The sequence below is a fragment of the Hyperoodon ampullatus genome (genome assembly GCF_949752795.1).
Source record: "Hyperoodon ampullatus genome assembly, chromosome: 4".
In the NCBI taxonomy this organism is placed as follows: Eukaryota; Metazoa; Chordata; class Mammalia; order Artiodactyla; family Ziphiidae; genus Hyperoodon; species Hyperoodon ampullatus.
The window spans coordinates 38,803,004-38,819,713 of NC_136917.1; the positions used below are offsets into that span (position 1 = coordinate 38,803,004).

The 16,710-nt window shown below is 45.7% G+C and overlaps 1 pseudogene across 1 annotated transcript in view; it reads right to left on the reverse strand.

Annotated features, from left to right (window-relative positions):
- LOC307052346 (cytochrome P450 4F3-like) overlaps positions 1 to 16,710 on the reverse strand; it is a 74,298-nt pseudogene that overhangs the window by 13,649 nt on the left and 43,939 nt on the right. The gene's annotated exons all lie outside the window — the stretch shown is intronic.

The following is a 16,710-nucleotide window of genomic DNA, read 5'->3' on the forward strand; positions in this document are numbered from 1 at the left end:
TCTATATAATTACAAATTATATATTTAAGATTTATTATTTATCCATTTTATTTATCTTTGGCTGCATCGGGTCTTAGTTGAGGCATGCGGGATCTTCGTTAAGGCTCATGGGCTCTTCGTTGTGGCACTCAGGCTTTTCTGTAGTTGTGGCGCGCGGGTTCCAGAGCTTGTGGGCTCTGTAATTTGAGGCACACAGGCTCTCTAGTTGAGGCACGTGAGCTCAGTGGTTGTGGCGTACAGGCTTAGTTGCCCTGCAGCATGTGGGATCTTAGTTCCCTGACCAGGGATTGAACCCACATCCCCTGCATTGTAAGGTGGATTATTTACCACTGGACCACCAGGGAGGTCCCACAAATTATATTTTTAAAAGAAAAAATGCTTAGTGTTATGCATAGAGCATGCTTGCTGCATGCTTAGTGCCATGCCTGGCATGCAGCAGGACTCAAAATATACGACCTGTGAGAAGCCAGAGGCATCGTGGTTAAGAACAAGGACTCCAAGTACCAGGGTTCAAATCAGGACCAGCTGAGATATTTTGGCAGGTGTCTTTACCTTTATGTGCCTCCATTTTCTTGTCTGAAAATTGAGGGTTTTGAGAAGGTCGTTGTGAAAATCAAATGAATTGAAATGAGAAAAGTGCTAATGGCACTCCCTGGCTCAGGGTCAGCACCAAGCATGAATAATTGGCATTTTCTCTTATTTTGTGACAGAATGAGGACAGGGCACCAACCATGAGCCCTAAGTCCCCCTGACACAGACATCAGCTATCTTGCAGGCTAGGAACATCCCCTGTTCTCTCCCTCCTCCCTTAGCAAGGAAGAGGCTCCCAGGAGAGGAGTAAGCACTGGGCTTGGGGTAAGATGGCTCATGGTCAAACCTGGGCTTTGCCACTCTCCAGCTCTGTGACCCTGGGCAAGTGACTTGCCCTCTCTGTGCCTCACATTTCTTCTCAGCAAAAAGGGAATAATAACAGGCCTTTGGGGATTGCAGGAGCAAGTTTATGTGTGTGTCTTAGTTTGCGTTCTCTGGAAGTAGACCCCAGTGCAAGGATTCAAGTGCAAATACTTTATTTGGAGGTGACCCTGAGGCAAGAATTCAACTGCAAGTTGTTTCTTGGGGAAGTAATCCCAGGAAATGCCAGTTGGGCACTGTGGAAGTGAGACTGGGAAGGGAAGGCAGCAGGTAAAGGGTACTTTAGCCAGAAAGCTCACACTGTGGCACCTGGGGCTCAGTGCCTCTGCGGGACAGCAGAGAACACACACCCACTAGTCCTTAGTCAGAGTTGCTTACAAGGGCATTACTTCTGGAGAATGTCCTGCCTGCACTGCACGGCTGAGGTCTGGGGACAGGGACAGAGGCCTCCCACAGTAGTTGTTGCAAGGAACACAACAGTCGTGTTGTGCAGACAGTTACAGTGGTTCAGTGACTACAGGTGCAGACAGTCACAGCAGTTCAGTGACTTCAAAACACATACACTCCCACCCTTAACAATATACATACACCCACACATGCACACAATTGCATATACACTGTGTGCACATGGTCACACACAAGCACAATTACATGCACCCACATGTGTTTGCAGTTAGATACACACTCTTACACACATGTTCAGGCAAACACACATGTGTGCACTGCACACATACATGCATGTACCTGCACATACAATTACATGCACGCACTCACATATACACATGCTCACATGTGTGTGCACACAGTCACACATACACTTACACACAATCACACACAGTCACATAGCCACACACACACATTGAACTAATGGAGACCGAATTTCTTAGAGCCTGTTGTTTCTGAGTCTTCCAGCAGAAGGAGCCTCCAGCACACTCAGGAGAGGAACAAACACCCCACAGCAGCCAGTGACTTTACCAGGCCTGGGGTGTGTATAGAGAATTAAACACACAGGTGCAGCAGCATCTGGGGCCCCACAGGCTCCATGCCTGCCCTCCTCCCTATCTCTCATTCATTCACTATCATGGCCCTTAGTGGAAAGTCAAAGCCCTTTTCTAGTGAAAGAGGAGACATTTGACACCCAAGTACGGATAACTCTTGAAGGGGTTAGCTCCATGGTGGGGGGAAAAAGTCATGTATTAATTGATGGGAAAATGGGGTCAAGGGAAAGTTTTTTTTTTAAGATTGAGATAATAAAAACATTATTTTTATTATCATGGAAATGATCCAATAGACTTCAGGATACATGGTCAACATACAAAAATTAATTCTATTTTTATATTCCAGAGGTCAGCAAACTATGGTCTATGGACGAAATCTGGCCTATGGCCTGTCTTTGTAAGATATGCAAGCAAAGAATTGTTCTATATTTTTAAAAGATTGTAAAAGAGGGGGAGGAAGAGGAGAAGGAGTTCCTGAATATGGCTTGCGGCCAATAAAGTATTTATTATACGGGTCTTCACAGAAAAAATATGCCAACCCTGCTGTACCTTAGCAATAAACAATTGGGAAATGTTTTCAAATACCATTTTTCAAGTGTCATTCACCACAAAAAGTGGAATACTCAGGTATAAATCTAACAAAACATGTGCATGATTTCTAGGATGAAAATTTCAAGACACTGATGAAAGAAATCCAACAAGACCCAAATTAGTGGAGAGATATACAATGTTCGTGGAGTGAAAAACTCAATATTGTTAAGATGTTAAGTGTCCTCAAATTGATCTACAAATTCAAGAAGTCACAATCCCAGGAGGACTTTTTGTAGAAATAGAGAAGCTGATCACAAAATTTACATGAAAATGCAAAGGACTTTAGAATAGCCAAAATTTTCTGAAAAGGAAAAATGTAGTTGAAGGATTTACAGGACCCCTTTCAAGACATACTATAAAACAACAGTAATCATGACAATGCAATATTGGTCAAAGACTGGACATATAAGTCATTCAAACAGAATAGAGTCCAAAAATTTTTTTTAAAAATCATGCAGGGCAAATCAATGCACAAAGGATAGCCTTCTCAATAAATGGTACTGGAAAAATTAGACACCCACATGCAAAATTAAAAAGTCAACACATACCTCACACCTTATACAAAATTTAACAGAACTAAATAATGTAAAATTGTAAAGTTTTTAGATGAAAAAATGTAAGAGAATCTTTGTAACCTTAGTTTAGACAAAGAGTTCTTATGTATAACACCATAAGCATAATCATAAAAAGAAAAAATTGGTAAATTGCACTTTATAAACCTTTTAAAATTTTGCTCTGTGAAAGAAATATAAGATAAAGACCAGCCATACACTAGGAAAAAAGACTTGCAAATTGCATATCTGACAAAGGATTTGTATGTAAAATGCAACAGTGGAAGGTAAAAATCCAAGGGAAATTAATGGGCAAAAGATTTGAACAGGTGTTTTACCACAGTAGATATATGTATGGCAAATAGGCCCATGAAAAAATGCTCAACATCATTAGTCATTAGGAAATGCAAACTAAAATCACAGTGATATATCATTGCCCACCCATAAGAATGGCTGGGGAACACTGACACCACCAGGTGCCAGTGGCTATGGGCAGCAACCAGAACTCTCACACATTAACGATAGGAATTTTAAATGACACGGACACCTATGGAAAACAGTATGGAGGTTCCTCAAAAATTAAAAATAATACTGCCATATGATCCAGCAAAATTGAAATCAGGATCTCATAGAGATATCTGCACTCCCATCTTCACTGCAGCATTATTCACAATAGCCAAGATATGGAAACAACCTAACTCTCCATCAATGGATAAAGAAGGTGTGGTGTACATACACAATGGAATACTATTCGGCCAGGAGAAAGAAGGAAAACCTGCTTGTTTGTGACAACATGGATGGACCTTGCGAGCATTATGCTAAGTGAAATAAGTTAGAGAAAGACAAATACAGGCAGAATTCCATGTCCAATCTGCATCTGCAGATTCAACCAACCCCATTTCAAAAATATTTCTTCCCCGGATATTTAATGAGCATGTTCTATGTGCCAGGCTTTGCTGTCACCTGTACTGTTGTATTTACTTAATTTGCTCTGGGGGGTGGGGGTGGAGCAAGTTGCTTCAGCTCTCTGAATCTCCTGCTCCTCTTCTGTAAAAACAGGTAATGAGTTTGATCTTGCAGGGCTGTTGAATGTTTACAACAAAAACAATGACAACAGCAATAATGACTGTGTTTATTGAGCCCTTCCTCTGTCCTATGTGTTTTACATGCATTGTCTCTTTTAATGATTCCCACCATCTTGGGAGGTGTTGCTAATGAAATGCCCATTTATAGATACAGAAGAAGCAGAGCTTAGTGGTTCAGGGTACTCAAGGTAAAGCCTGGGGCACAGACTAATTCCAACAGCTCTGTGGCTTTGAGTGAGTCACTCACATGATTTTCAGTCTCAGTTTCCTCATCTGTAAAATGAAAAAAAAATTAATATACCTAAGGGGCTTAAAACAGCTTCAGTGGCTTATGTGGGAAATGCTGGTGTGGTGGCTGCCATTCCTGATCCAGGCTGCCTGCCTATTCCTGGCACACAGTAGGTCTTCAGTGAGCTGAACCCATCTGGGCACTGGGGATCTTTCTCCTCTGTGTCCCAGCACCCTGCCTGGTTTATTATATACTGGCCATGCCTGCCTGACCATGATGTGGACGGACCTGCCAGGAGGCTAATTCTACCCCTGCAGAGGTGGTAGATTTTCGGTGGGGATGGTGCGCCTCACCCCACTAAGGTTTTTAGGATCCTCCATCTGATTCCCCCAGCCAGTGTCGAGGTGGAAGAAGTTTCGGGGTCTCCCTAGCATCCTACCAGTGTCAGGAAGACTGTCCTTCCCCCACTCTCCTGCTCAGTAGCTCTGCCAGAAGCCCCATCCTTCAAGTCCTCTGTCACCAGAGACCACCCCACAGGGTAGTTCTGGACAGGATCCAGAGAGGGCCAGGAAGGGAGCTCTAGATCCATTGGGTGGTGCATCCTGGATGCGGGGAGATGATCCATGTGATGATACAAGGACCTCAAGGAATCTCCCCACTGGGTCACCATGTTGCCTGAGATTCCACCATTATAAATGTCACTGGATTAATAGGGCATTGTCCCTTGTGGTTGGGGGTGGAGCGGCATGGCAGAGGGAAAAGGCTTAGGCTTGGTGGTATGACAGACCTGGGTACCTTCCACCTCTGCAACTTAGGTTAGAGGTTTGCCCTTTTTGAGCTTCTGTTTGCTCTTCTGTTAAATAGGTATCTTCCCTCCTGCCATCACTTGCATCTCTCTGCCTGATCCCAGGGTTTTGGCCCAGTGAGGGGAGGGTGATATATTATCTTGCTGGCAGAACATCTGACACACAGTGGGTTTACTTCATGTAGTGCACCTGACACACACACAGAGAACTTTATGTATAGTACTGGCACAGAGCAGGCATGATTTTTGTAGACTGCCCAGCACATAGTAGGCGTTCTTTGTGTAGTATGTCTGGCACTCAGTAGGCATGCTTTATGTAGAACTCCTGGGATACAATAGACAGGATTTGTTTAGAGTAAGCAGCTTATAGTAGGTACACTTTATGTAGAGTATCTAGCACATAGTAGGCATGCTTTATGTAAAGTACTTGGAACAGAGTAGGTTTATTTTATATAGAGCACTTGACACACAGCAGGTATGCTTTATGTAGGGCACCTGGCACACAGTAGACATATTTACATAGAGCACCCAACACACAAGAGGTGTGCTTTACATAGATTACCCAGCACACAGTAGGCATGCTTTATGCACAAGACCTAGCATAAAGTAGATAGGATTTATGCAGAGTACTTCACACACAGTAGATGCACTTTACATAGAGCACCTGACACATAGTAGGCATGCTTTATGTAGAGTTTGTTACATACTTTAGGCATGCTTTTTGAGGTACCCAGCCCAGAGTAGGCACTCTTTACATACAGTTGTCTGCACAGAGTAGGCTTACTATATGTGGAGTACTGGCACGCAGTAGCACGAGTACTAGTTGCCAGCACTTTTCCTTCATTCCATATTTTTGGGGCTCCAGATCCTTCCCATCTTCCAGTGGAACCCTCCCCGGTCCCTCCTCAGTTGCTCATCCAACATCCCATTTACCAGATGGGAAGACTGAGCCCAGAGAGGGTCGGCACAGCCCACAGTCACAGTGAGGATGCCCACTCAGGATCTCCCAGCTCTGCCCTCCCCTGTCTGGATCCTGTTCTCTCTCAGCCCCTTGCAGCCTTACACCTCATGCCTCCAGGTGCCCTCTTCTAGCTGAGGACACTTTATCCCCTAAATCTGATGCAGGTAACCCCCAGCCAGGCTGGGTTCTCTGTTCTTGCTCCCAGCAGTCATGTCTCCACTCAGGCCTTGGGCTGCCTGGAGGCAGGACTTGAACTCCTGCCAGGCTGCGTGCCCTGGAGGCCAGAGGCTTCACGTCTCTGAGCTTCCTGATTCTATGACAAGAAATGGTGCAGACACCCTCCTGGCCCACACATGCAGAGGAGCCCCAGAGATGTTTGCCCTGCTCACCTGGCACCTGAATGTTCATGCCTTTACCTGCTGCACCCTGGCCTTGGAAGGGCAGGGCTGGCTGTGAACTTGGGGTCCAGAGTCACCTTTGCCCGCACACCAACTTTCCCGTGTAGGAGGTGCTGAGTCCTGAGTAGCCAGTGTCCACACCGTGTGATCCTGAGCTGGTTCACAGGCTTCTCTCAACAACACTATAACCCCTTCCCTCCACCCTCTATTTGGGCAGCTGCCAGGTGGGGAGGAGGTAAGCAGGCTGCAGGGATTGGCTGGCTTAGCCCAGCCCCTGGAAGCTTCCTCTAGGTCAGGGGCCAGAAAAAGTCTTCCCAGGAGGAGGGGAGAGGAAGTTGTGTGGAACAAGCCACTCCTGACAGAAGGTGCCAGGCTGGGGGTCTAAGGGCTGGGGGTCCTGGCCCGGGGCGCGGAAGGCCACTGCTCAAGGGAATGAGCTGGCCTGGGAGATGAGTGGATACTAGTTGGTTACTAACTCCTCTGTCTGTCTCTCTCTCTTCCTCTGGATTTCTCTGGGTCTCCCTCCCCTCTCTGAGCCCTTCTTGCACCATCCCCAGCACTCCCCATCCCTGCCCCTCACTCCCTTGTTCCCGTCCCTCTATTTGTCTCTGCCTCACAGCTCACCATCATTGCCCCCCGTTCCTTCATCCTCAGGAGCTCACCCTCCACCATGTCTACCCTACAGGATGCTGCAGCTGAGCCTGTCCTGGCTGGGACTCGGGCCGGTGGCAGCCTCCCCGTGGCTACTCCTGCTGCTGGCCGGGGCCTCCTGGCTACTGGCCCGCGTCCTGGCCTGGACCTACAATTTACAAAATTTACTAAAAAGTAAAGTTTGCTCTATTTGGTGTACAGTTCTGAGATCTGAAATGTCTAGAGTTGTGTAAACACACTACCATAGTCACCCTTGATAGTCAAAAACTTTTCACCCCAACTCCTGCCAAATACTGATCTATTGTCCATCCCTATAGCCTGGCTTCTTTTGCCTTACAACACATTTATGATTCATTCATGTTGCATGCATCAATACTTTGTTTTTTGTTTTTTTGGTTTTTTGGGTTTTTTGCGGTACGCAGGCCTCTCACTGCTGCGGCCTCTCCCGTTGCGGAGCACAGGCTCCGGACGCGCAGGCTCAGCGGCCATAGCTCACGGGCCCAGCCACTCCGCGGCACGTGGGCTCTTCCCGGACCAGGGCACAAACCCACGTCCCCTGCATCGGCAGGTGGACTCTCAAACACTGTGCCACCAGGGATGCCCAATACTTTGTTTTTTTATTGCTAAGTGATATTCCATAGTTTGGTGAGCCACATTTTCTTCACCAGTTGGAGGAACTGTGGATTGTTTTCAATTTTGTGCTGTTATGAATAAAGCTACTATGAATATTTGTGTGCAACTGTTCACTGCTCTTGGAATGGGATGGCTGGGTCATATTACATGTGTGCGTTTAACATTAGAAGAAACAACCAAACTATTTCCAAAGTGTGCCATTTAAAATTTTTAATTTCATTAAAATTCCCAGCTTTATTGAGATATAATTGACACATAACATTTCTGTTTAAGGTATACAACACGTTGATTTAATACATTTATAACTTAGAAAGTGATGATACATAGTATTAGCTGCCACCTCTACCCCATCACATACTTACCATTTCTTTTTTGTGGTCAGAACATTTAAGATCTACTCTTTCAGGAACATTCAAGTTTCTGACACAGTACCATTAGCTGTAGTCACCATACTGTACATTAGATCCCCAAACTTGTTCATCTTATAACCGGAAGTTTGTATCCTTTGACCAGTATCTCCCCATTTATCCAACCCCTGGTAACCATCACCCTACTCTGTTTCTTTTGAGTTTGTCTTTTTTAGATTCCACATATAAGTAATATCATACAGTACAGTTATCCCTCAATATCTGCAGGGGTTGGGGGATTGGTTCCAGGACTCCCCGTGGATACCAATAATTGGGGATGCTCAAGTGCCTCATACAAAATACTGTAGCATTTGCATACAACCTACACATATCCTCCTGTATACTTTAACTCATCTCTAGATTACTTATAATGCCAAATACAATGTAAATGCTATGTAAAAAGTTTCTGGTACACAACAAATTCAAATTTTGCTTTTTGGAACTTTTTGGACTTCCCCCTCCCCCAAATCTTTTTTTTTTTTTTTTTTTTTTTTTTTTTGCGGTACGCGGGCCTCTCACTGTTGTGACCTCTCCCGTTGCGGAGCACAGGCTCCGGACCCGCAGGCTCAGCGGCCATGGCTCACGGGCCCAGCCGCTCCGCGGCATGTGGGATCTTCCCGGACCGGGGCACGAACCCATGTCCCCTGCATCGGCAGGCGGACTCTCAACCACTGCGCCACCAGGGAAGCCCTCTCCCAAATCTTTTTCATCTGGGACTTGTTGAATCTGCAGATGCAGAACCCACAGATATGGAAGGCTGCCTGTATTTGTCTTTCTCTAACTTATTTCACTTAGCATAATGCTCAAGGTCCAACCATGTTGTCACAAACAAGCAGGTTTTCCTCCTTTCTACTGGCTGAATAATATTCCATTGTATGTTTGTATGTATGTGTGTATATGTGTGTATATATATATATATATATATATATCTCACATCCTCTTCACCCATTCATCCACTTATGGACAGTAAGGTCGTTTCAATATCTGGGATATTGTGAATAATGCTGCAGTGAACATGGGAGTGCAGATATCTCTATGAGATCCAGATATCAATTATGCTGGATCATATGGTAGTTTTATTTTTAATTTTTTGAGGAACCGCCATACTGTTTTCCATAGGTGTCCGTGTCATTTAAAATTCCTCTCATTAACGTGTGAGAGTTCTGGTTGCTGCCCATACTCACTGGCACCTGAAAGTGTCAGTTTTTCCCCAGCCATTCTTATGGGTGTGCAATGATATGTCCCTGTAATTTTAGTTTGCATTTCCTAATGACTAATGTTGCTGAACATTTTTGTATGTGCCTATTGGCCATCCATATATCTTCTGTGGTAAAGCACCTGTTCAAATCTTTTGCCCATTAATTTTCCTTGGATTGTTACCTTCCACTGTTGCATTTTACATACAAATCCTTTGTCAGATATGCGATTTGCAAGTCTTTTTTCCTAGTGTGTGGTTGGTCTTTATCTTAAATTTCTTTCACAGAGCAAAATTTTAAAATGTTTATAAAGTGCAGTTTATCGATTTTTTTGTTTTATGATTATGCTATTGGTGTTATATACAAGAACTCTCTGTTTAACCTAAGGCCACAAAGATTCTCTTCCATTTTTTCTTCTAAAAGTCTTACATTTTTACATCATTTAGTTCTATGATTCATATTAAGTTATATTTTGTATAAGGTGTGAGGTATGGGTTGACTTTTTTTTTGCATGTGGGTGCCCAATTTTTCCAGTGCCACTTATTGAAAAGACTATCCTTTGTACATTGACTTGCCCTGCATGATTTTTTTTTTTAATTTCTGGTCTCTCTATTCTGTTCCACTGATTTATGTGTCTAGTCTTTGATCAGTATTGCACTGTCATGATTACTGTTATTTTATAGTATGTGTTGAAAGGGGTCTTGTAAATCCTTCAACTATATTTTTCCTTTTCAGAACAATTTTGGCTACTCTAAGTCCTTTGCATTTTCATGTAGATTTTTTAATCAGCTTATTTCTACAAAAACTCCTCCAGGGACTGTGATTTCTTTGAATTTGTAGATCAATTTGAGGACACTTAACGTCTTAACAATATTGAGTCTTCTACCCCATGAACATTGTATATCTCTCCATTAATTTGGGTATTCTTGGATTTCTTTCATCAGTGTCTTGAAGTGTTCATCCTAGAAACCATGCACACATTTTATTAGATTGATACCTGAATATTTCACTTTTTCTGGTACATGAATGAGAGAGAGGGAGGAGGGGTGGCATGGACCCCATGGGTCCCTTGCTTAATTCTCAAGACACACCCAGGCCTGTTCTAGTCACTGAGTGTGTTGGAGTCTCCTTCTGCTTGAAGATTCAGAGACAACAAGCTCTAAGACATTCGGTCTCCATTGGTTCAATGTGTGTGTGTGGCTATGTGACTGTGTGTGGGATTGTGTGTAAGTGTATGTGTGACTGTGTGACACATGTGTGAGCATGTGTGTATGTCAGTGTATGAATGTAACTGTGTGTGCAGGTACATACATGTATGTGCGTGTGCACGTGTGTGTGCATGTGTATGTAAGAGTGTGTATGTGACTGCAAGCACATGTGGGTGCGTGTAACTGTGCTTGTGTGTGGCTGTGTGCACACTGTGTGTGTGTATATGTGATTGTGTATACAATTGTGTGCATGTGTATCTGTGTGTGTATGTGCTTAAGGGTGTAAATATACGTGTCTTGAAGTCACTGAACCACTGTAACGGTCTGCACCAGGCTGTGTTCCTGAAAACAACTGCTGTGGAAGGTTCCTGCCTCTGTCCCCAGACCTCAGCCATGCAGTGCAGGCAGGACATTCTGGAGAAATAATGCCTTTGGAAGCAGCCCTGACTTGTGGGTGTATGTTCTCTGCTGTCCCCGAGAGAGAGGGACTGAGCCCCAGGTGCCACAGTGTGAGCTTTCTTGCTTAAGTACCCTTTACCTGCTGACTTCCCTTCCCAGTCTCACTTCCACAGTGCCCTACTGGCATTTCCTGGGATTATTTCCCAAGGAAACAACTTGCAGTTGAATTCTTGCCTCAGGGTCACCTCCAGATAAAATATTTGCACTTGAATCCTTGCATGAGGATCTACTTCCAGAGGATGCAAACTAAGACACACATAGGCTCGCTCCTCCAACCCCCAAGGGTCTGTTATTATTCCCTTTTTACAGAGGAGGAATGTGAGTCTCAGAGAGGGCAAATTACTTGCACAAGTTCACACAGCTGGAGAGTGGCAAAACCTAACGTTGACAAGGAGCCCTCTGATCCCAAGCTGGTGATTGCTACTCTCTAGGGAGCCTCTTCCCTGATAAGGTCAGAGGGAATGAATAGGGGATGTTCATAGCCTGCAAGATTGCTGATGTGTATGCTAGTGCGGGCTAGTGCTCATGGCTGGTGCCCATGTCCTCATACTGTCATAAAGTAATGGTAGTTATTCATGTTGGTGCTGACTCTGAGCCATGGAGTGTTGTTACCACTTTACTCATTTCAATTCACTTGATTTTCACAACCACCTTGTCATTACCCTCAATTTTCAGGCAAGAAAACTGAGGTACAGGAAGGTAAAGAGACATGCCCAAATTTACTCAGCTGGTCCTGATTTGAACCCTGGCATCTGGAGTCCTTGTTCTTAACCACAATGCCCTCTGGCTTCTCACAATTCGTATGTATTGAGTCCTGCTGCCCATCAGGTATGGCACTAAGCATGCACTCAGCATGGTACTATGCATGACACTAAGCATTTTTCCTTTTGAAAATATAATTTGTAATTACATAGATTAGCAATTATAATGAAAAATGCTTTGCAGCCTTCATCTAAGAAAAGGAAACAATTGGTTCCATGTAAACATTTGACAGAACCATTCTTCCTCCTACTCTGCCCTCCCATTCCAGAAAAATTTTTCAACTTTTTCTGTGCCTACACAAACATCGACACTCACATAACTGGATTGCTGAGGTGTCCCATCCCTTTGCGGAATGTAATAGTCGGGTTCTGGCAGAGGCCTCAGATGGGCTACATGAGAGTGGCTTTAAGTAGGGGCCATTTACAATGTACAGGCTTTGTAAACAAGAAATGTTGCTTGCCATCTAGTTCTACAAGGATTAAGGCATTAGCCATTGTAGTTGCTAATTCAGGACAGACACCAGGATGAGGTACTCTGTACATTGGGAAAACAGGCTTTTAGATAGATATATTTAGGAAAAATTTTATGAGCCAAAATTCTTGCATCTTCCCATGCTTAGAAAAGTACTAAAATTATTAACTGAGAAATCTGTTCCTCATGACAACTAGCAGTAACCATCTACCATGATGTATATTGGATTGCACATACCCCTTATGTAAAATCACAGACAACTGAGCCACGGGAAACCATCAAGGCTAGTGTAACCCCCTGGGGGCTAGCATCAGCTGAGAGCTGACACCACCCCCAGGCCAGGTAGTAGCTGTTCCTGGAACCCAGAGAATTAGCTGAAGGTGGAAGCAGCAGTGGCCTTTGGCAGAGGATGGATGTCTGTCCTCTAATCCCCTCTGATTGCCTGCAGGTGCCTTCCACTGACCAAACATCATCTCCTTCTCTGACTTGGGCTGCAGGTAGATGGCCAGACTGCTACTGTAACAGGGAAGAACAAACCTCACTCCACAGTGGATCTATTCTAACCTTTGTGCTCTGTTGCCTGTGCTTAGTCATGCTGGCTCTGCACCTTTGTAAAAGAATGTTGCCTATAGCCTGAAATATACACGATACCCCTTTCTCAAGGCTCTGCCTCCCAGGGTTGACCTTTAAGTCTGTAACACTTTTCATTCCTACAGAGGTAAAGAGCTGCAGGACATAAAATAACATGCCTTGTTGGAGGTTTACAGAAACATTGTGACCAGACCTACAGGGACAGCTGCTAGAACAAAGGATTATCCAGGGATGGCGGCTAGAACGAAGGATTATCCCATCCATTCCAGGGATCTGGCTAGCATGAAGAAGTCTGCAACAACCAGCCACACCCCCCTCCCTTTCAGTGTAAAAGAAGCGTGAACTCTAACTCCAGTATGATGGTTCTTTGGGACACTAGTCCACCATCTCCTTGGTCTGCTGGGTTTCAGAATCAAGTCTTTTCCTTGTCCCAGCACCTCATCTCTCGATTTATTGTCTTATTGTGTGGCAAGCAGTACAAGTTTGGATTCGGTCACATTGTTGTAGCCCCTTTTCTCAACCTGGGTCAGTGTCAGCTCCACAATGTCCCCGCAGATGGGGATTCATGAACCTCCTCTGCACCTGGCCAGTCCCTTTGCCCACTGACTAAGCAGACCCCTGAATGGGGAGCAAAATTCTGTCTCTCCCCCTTCAGGCTTTTTCCTCTCCTTTGGAGTGATGTTTTGGGGCCTCCCTCCATTGGTTTTTGGATGAGAACCCTCCTTTGCCCTCCACAGCAATGTTCTCTTTTGAGCCCCGCCACAGTCCCCTCACTTCTCAGTGGAGGGGGTGGTCAGGCTACTTTTCAGAACTAGCATCACCCAATAGGTCCCATTTAGGGCAACTATCACAGGTCTTCCAGACTTTCCTGAAGTTTTCCTAGTGCCTTATTTTTTCCAAAACCAGCTCATCTGTTTTCCTGGTACCTCTGCCAAAACGTTGGCAGCCCCAGCTTACAGATCTGGCCTGGCTCAATGAGTCTTCAGGGGCTTGTGAGATTTCCTGATCTTTATTATGGTAAGTGAAATGAAGCAACTGCTTCCTGCCTGAGGTCTGGCCAGACTTCCTGCCTGAGGTCTGGCCAGACTTGCCCCATTTTCTCTGTTTAATTCATCGCCTTTGAGGAAGGAAGCAAGAATCACACATTTTTAAGTCCATTTGTTTGCCCCACTTTGTGCTGGGTCTTTCCAGTGCTAGCCAGGCTTGAGGGGAGGGGGGGTGAGCTTTATTCACTCGCTACCCAATTCTCCACGTCATTCAGGTTTCTGCTCAAAGGTTGTAACAGAGAAGAACAAACCTAGCTCCATATTGGATCTACTCCATTATCTCTATATAACCTCTATCCTCTGTTGTCTGTGCTTGGTCATGCTGGCCCTGCACCTTCATAAAAGAATGTTGCCTGTAGCCTGAGCTATACATGATAGCCCTTTCTCAAGGCTCTGCTTCCCAGGCTTGACCTTTAAAGGTATAACACTTTTCATTCATATAGAGATATAAAGTTGTGGCACAAAAAATAACATTTGTCTTTTTGGAGGATTACAGGAGCCATGTGACTGGACCTCCTGGAGAGCTGCAAGAACAAAGGATTCCAGCACCAAGAAGCTTACAGCAACCAGTCACACAGACCCTCACCCCACTTTTAGTATAAAAGAAGCTTGAATTCTAACTCAGGTAAGATGGTTCTTTGGGACACTAGTCCACCAACTTCTTTGTCTGCTGACTCTCCACATAAGGTCACCATTCCTTACCCCAAGGGCTCATCTCTCAATTCATTAAACTTTTTTGTGTGGAGCAATACAAGCTTGGACTCAGTCCCAAGGCCACCTCCTCAGGGAGGCCTTCCCTGATTGCCCTGTCCAAAACAGTCCCCTTGGTCACTTTCTATTCTGTCTCAGGCTGTTAATTTCCTTCATTACTGCCACTATCTGACCCTGTCTTATTTCCTGATGGCTTACCCCATCACACATGAGCACCACAATCCAGAAACCTTGTCTGTCTTGTTCCTCCAATGTCCTGGGTCCAAGCACTCTGCCTGGTACAGAGTAGGTGTTCAAGTACAGTTTTTTGTTGAGGAGTGAGCTACCCGAGAGATAGAAATCCATCTCTCCATTTATAGAAGAGGACATGAGGCTTAGAGAGGGCGAGTGACTAGCCCATCACATAACCATCAGGTAGCAGAGCTTGGATTTGAACTCAGTTCTGCCGATCCAGAACTTGATCCTTTCCAACAGCCCAGGAAGGAAAGATGAAACGCCAGCCAGCAGGCAGCCTGCATGCTTGTTTTAGAGACCTCACGTCGAACCCTGGGATGTATAGTAGATACACATTATGTAAGCACCTGACACACAGTAAGCATATTTACATGGAGCACGCAGCACACAGTCAGTGTACTTTACGTAGAGTACCTGGCACATAGTAGGTATGCTTTATGTAGAGCACCTGACAAATAGTAGGCACACTTTATGTAGAGTATCTGACACACTGAGGGGTGCTTTTTGAGGTGTCCAGACCAGAGTAGGCACTCTTTGCTTATAGTTCTCTGCACAGAATAGGGATACTTTATGTGGCATACTGGCACAGAGTAACACAAGTACTAGTTGCCAACACTTTTCCTTCATTCTATCTTTCTAGGAGCTCTTGATCCTTACCATCTTCCTGCAGAACTCTCCTTGGTCCCCCTCTCAGGCTCTCATCTATCAACCCATTTCCCAGATGGGAAGACTGAGCCCAGAGAGGGTCGGCACAGCCCACAGTCACAGTGAGGATGCCCACTCAGGATCTCCCAGCTCTGCCCTCCCCTGTCTGGATCCTGTTCTCTCTCAGCCCCTTGCAGCCTTACACCTCATGCCTCCAGGTGCCCTCTTCTAGCTGAGGACACTTTATCCCCTAAATCTGATGCAGGTAACCCCCAGCCAGGCTGGGTTCTCTGTTCTTGCTCCCAGCAGTCATGTCTCCACTCAGGCCTTGGGCTGCCTGGAGGCAGGACTTGAACTCCTGCCAGGCTGCGTGCCCTGGAGGCCAGAGGCTTCACGTCTCTGAGCTTCCTGATTCTATGACAAGAAATGGTGCAGACACCCTCCTGGCCCACACATGCAGAGGAGCCCCAGAGATGTTTGCCCTGCTCACCTGGCACCTGAATGTTCATGCCTTTACCTGCTGCACCCTGGCCTTGGAAGGGCAGGGCTGGCTGTGAACTTGGGGTCCAGAGTCACCTTTGCCCGCACACCAACTTTCCCGTGTAGGAGGTGCTGAGTCCTGAGTAGCCAGTGTCCACACCGTGTGATCCTGAGCTGGTTCACAGGCTTCTCTCAACAACACTATAACCCCTTCCCTCCACCCTCTATTTGGGCAGCTGCCAGGTGGGGAGGAGGTAAGCAGGCTGCAGGGATTGGCTGGCTTAGCCCAGCCCCTGGAAGCTTCCTCTAGGTCAGGGGCCAGACAAAGCCTTCCCCAGAGGAGGGGAGAGGAAGTTGTGTGGGACAAGCCACTCCTGACAGAAGGTGCCAGGCTGGGGGTCTAAGGGCTGGGGGTCCTGGCCCGGGGCGCGGAAGGCCACTGCTCAAGGGAATGAGCTGGCCTGGGAGATGAGTGGATACTAGTTGGTTACTAACTCCTCTGTCTGTCTCTCTCTCTTCCTCTGGATTTCTCTGGGTCTCCCTCCCCTCTCTGAGCCCTTCTTGCACCATCCCCAGCACTCCCCATCCCTGCCCCTCACTCCCTTGTTCCCGTCCCTCTATTTGTCTCTGCCTCACAGCTCACCATCATTGCCCCCCGTTCCTTCATCCTCAGGAGCTCACCCTCC